This window comes from Sphaeramia orbicularis, chromosome 21 (genome assembly GCF_902148855.1).
Source record: "Sphaeramia orbicularis chromosome 21, fSphaOr1.1, whole genome shotgun sequence".
NCBI lineage: Eukaryota > Metazoa > Chordata > Actinopteri > Kurtiformes > Apogonidae > Sphaeramia > Sphaeramia orbicularis.
The window spans coordinates 673,854-678,607 of NC_043977.1; positions in this window are offsets into that span (position 1 = coordinate 673,854).

Sequence of the window (4,754 nt, forward strand, 5' to 3'; positions counted from 1 at the left end):
GTGCTCAACAGCAACCTGCAAACGTTCACTGGGCCCACATGGAGCTGCTCACTGGTTCTCACACTCCTCTTATTAAGAATGTTCATACGTTTAGCTTCTATTCAAACTACTTCTACTAATAACTCTTTGGTCTAGGACACCCTAACCCAGACCCTGACCTGACCCTAACCCTCCTCCTAACCTTGACCCTGACCCAGACTGGCTCCTTAGTCATGATGGTCATCTGGTCTTGGACTCTGGTCCACCAGTGGCTGTGCTGATCCATGACAGTCTCACTGAGTCACTGTCCAGGTTAAACGAACCATGTCCACGTTCCCTTCGTTATGGAAGGACCTACAGCCTGTCCTGTCTCTGACAGGGACCAGAGGAATGCCATGAACACAGTCATTTATTGAGACCCTCCCCTCTGTCCCCTCTGTCCCCACAGACCACCCAGCCTCTGTCCGTCAACACCAGTCTGTTCAGTGGACAGACCATCTCCTGCAGAGGACAGGTATATTAACGACATCAGTTGAGGACGTGTAATGATATAAAAGGGACTCCTTTTGGATAGGATCGTGTTGGAACTGAAACTAGTCCTTGTGTTTTCTCTGATCAGGTTGAAACTACTGATCCTAAATTCTTCCAGCTTTAAGGCAGCTTCACTCCAAAGTTGGAAATCTTGAAAAGTTCTCTGTTTTTACCGATCATATTTCTTAAATTATGTATGAATTTGATATCTCAGTTGTAAAAATCTAAATAAAGCTTGGCTTAACAACAAACATTTCCCTCAGATCTTGGAAAACTAAGCTTTTTTCGATGTTTCTCCCGAGACGTCTGTTTGTTTCATTTGTCTGAATGATCTGTGTGAGGGTTCATGGAATGGCCTGGAAACAACGGTGCACTATGAGACACTGGAACGCTCCTTTTACTGTCCAGGTGCATGACAGGGTATGTCCTGGGAAACATGCTCATGTGTTCCTGCGTGTTCATCTGTTAGCGACAGGTTTAAATGTAAAGGTTTAATTTCACTGTTGGCAGCATGTCCACATGGACTATATTTACTGACAAAGACCGGTTCTGAAAAACAATACAAAGCAAACAGAAGTACATTATTTGTAGAGTTGAACTGGACTACAGTAGGAAAGTGTCTGTGGACTTGAATTGGACAATAGTACCGAATACATTATAGAAAATATAATATTCATACATTTTGTAATAATGTTCTATTGTAGGCTGAATAAAAGCTCGTAAAACCTTCACTCTCAGCACATTTTATTTTATCGGTTTCATGTATTTTCTGTGTTCACCTTTATTTACTTATGTACTTGGTATTTTATAAATGGTTATATACATGTATTTTTTTTTTTTATGTTAATGTGATGGTAAACGTCTCCGATCCGCCGTCGCCGTCATGACGTCATGACGTCGGGACTCCAGAGGCTATGGCGCTTCCTGAACGGCTGCTAACGCTAGCTGCCTCCGCATCTGTCTTCTGCCTCCTATGTGTATGTTTTCGCTTCAGACGCACAGGACAAGCGATTTGGAGGAAATTACTGAGTAAAATAATGGCACGAACAGAGAAACCGCTGTTTCGAATTGCGTGAGTATTACAGGACATGTTTGTAAACGGGATTTTATCATCTCGGGGAATCTCGTTTGAAAAGCTTAGCTGTTACTGTTAGCACCTGTTAGCAGCTGTTAGCACCGGCTAACACCGGCCCACCGCAGTCTGGGCAATTTAGGCACAGTTTAAGAATAATGCTCTTCCACCTTAGTTGCAACCCTTAAACTGTCGTTTTCAGCCTCTCCTGCGGCTGTAGTTTATTCGGCATGCTAAAAATTATTTAATCTATGACAACACGTCTCAGTGTTTTAACATAGAACCTGAAAGGGTCCAACAGACAAAGTGTTCTGCTTTATTTAGGGACAAATGTGCTATATCTGGCTTGCTACATTATTATTATTATATTATTATTATTATTATTATTATTATATACTATGTCTCCTGTATTAGTAGCCTGGAGTAGGCGTGACCCCCTTTTCCCAGTGGTTGTTTCCTGTGATGCAGACCCAGTGTATGAGCTTTGTGCCCTGTTTTCCACACAGGTACACGCTTTATACCAGGACCAGACTGGGTTACATGTACCAAGAGGCAGATGAGGAAAGCACGAGAGCATTACCCTGCTGGACACTCCACAGCTCAGCCCGTGGAGTTCAATGGTATGCAGAGCTCATTCACTGCATTCATGCATGTGTTACTGGCTCTGGTCAGAGGATGTGGAATGCACTTCTCAGGAACCACCAGAGGTCTTCTTGTAAAAGATTTGCAGTAGTTTCTCTGGTGGGAACACTTCACACATTCTTTACTGAAGTAGAAGTACAGATACCTGTTTTAAAACAAAACCTTGAAGTATTGATTCAATGTCTGTACTCAGGTAAATGTACATCTACAAGCTCTGATATGTACTCAAAGAGTAAAATTAAAAAGTGCAATGTTCTACATTTCTACAAGGTTCAGTCTTCACCAGTGAATTTCCCTGTAGTGGAATCAATAAAGTTCATCTTATCAGAAACAGAATCATTCATTTGCCAAGTATGTTAATACATACGTGGAAGTCCTTGCCTAGATGTTGCCTCTAGTAAACTATAAATACAAGATATTATAAAAAGTTTAAGGAAAGTGAAATAAGGTAAAGTTATGCATACATAAAGACACATTAGCAACGTATCTACAGTTATAGTGCTATTTTTATGCATTTGGATGACAAGAGGGAATGTTAAGAGTTCATTAAAGTGACTGCTGTGGGGAGGAAGTCAGTCCGGTGCTCGTTGGTCCTGGTTCTGAGGCAGCTCCCACATGGGAACAGTTCAGAAACTTTAAAAGTTTTATCTTATCATCCATGTTCATGTCATCCCCAGGACATCTTTTAAAATACACATGTTTCTGTCTTTATTGTCTGCTTTGATTTTTGATTTGTTGTGGTTGAAATCAGTCATGGTGTTTGGAAGGTGTGCAATGATGTAAAATTAAATAGATAATGGTTGATACCACTTGAGAAACAACCTGTATTGAAAGAAGAAAGTGGTGATAATTGTGTAAACATGTTGTGAGTACTATCAGTAAAGTACATGTAAGTGAAAAGGTCCCATCTCTGGTAGTGGGTTATGTAAGGATGACCTCATGTACATGGACATTAGATACTGTTTTCAATGTCTAATACAAACACTTAATATTCTTCTTTTTCTCTTCGATGCCCTACAGGCATCAAAATTATTCCAATCTCTGTGCTGTCCGATAACTACAGCTATCTCATAGTCGACACAGCCTCCAGTGTTGCCGTGGTTGTGGACCCTGCAGATCCTCAGTCAGTTCAGGTAAATGCTTTAAAATTGATGCCGCTGTGCAGAAATCACATAGATTTATCTGTGTCCTTGGTCTTGTATAATGATAATAATACGCGGATTTGCTCTTATTAAAACAGCATGCACTGAGTGTCTCACAGCAGACATATAAAATAGGGATTAAAAACACAGGTATCTAAAAACAAAGTTAAAAAAAGAGAGAATGAAAGAATAACAAGACATAAATGAGGTTTATGAATAAAACACTAATGTCATTGCTTTGGTAATTTATACTAAAGTAATGATTGTGACGTAAGTGCAGGCTGCAGTTTGCTTGGAATAAATTAAAAACATGAGAATTAAAAATAGATACTAATAAGCTACAAATTATCAAAAAAATAAAACATGTATAATTTAATTGCAGCCTGTATCTGATTAGTTAAATATTCAGCAGATGCCACTGTAACATAAGTTTTGATTGAAGTATTTGCTCTGCCTCTGTTTCACCGACACGATGGCAAGTATTATCACTGAAACTCAGATTAAAGGTTATATTTAGATAATTAGCATTAGCTGATTATTTTAACAGCACCAGTCGCTGATTACTCATAAACTGGTAAACAGAATATGAATGCAGACACATTTGCATTGAAGGCAGGTTCGACTGTTGCAGGCAGCCATGGGAGAGTAGCTGCTGTGGAAAACTGTCGGAGCTCCTTATCTTCTAATAGAAAATAAAGTTACTGCAGACAGAACGAGAAAAAATGCATTTGAGCAAAGAGATGTCGTCAGTTCAGCAAGTTTGTGTCTCATTTGTTATTTGTAGATCGTGTAATTTTATCTTTGGCATATCATGGTCTCTAAATAATCTGCAATGGCCACAGAAAACCAATGTCAGTCCACCAGCACGTCTACACATGTATATGATATGAAATGAGATGCACTGAACCACCTGTAAGTGGATCTGTTACTACGACGGATCATCTGAGTCTTACCTTTTATTGTATCTGGGTTCTGGAGGCTTCGGCTGTGTTTGATGGCTTTTTGCTGTTGTTTTATGTTTCAGGTCAAGTCAGTTTTATTTCTAAAGCACATTTAAAAACAACAAATGTTGGCCAAAGTGCTGGACAGATTCAAAGCAGGAATAGAAATAGAAAAACAGATAATAAAATCTACACAGTTAAAATGAAATAAAATAAATAAAATGCCAAAATGTCAGTTCTCAGTCCAGTTTAAAAGGCAAAGAATAAAACTGGATTTTTTAAAATGAGTTGTAAAGTAACAACTGTAGGTGAGGTCCTGATACGCAGACGTAGGCTGCCCGCCCCCGTGCTTCAGTCTGGACCTTGGAACAACCAGGACCAACTGATCAGCTGACCTCCATCAACCAGAAAGAGTGTGAACAATTAAAAGATCAGAAAGATAAGAAG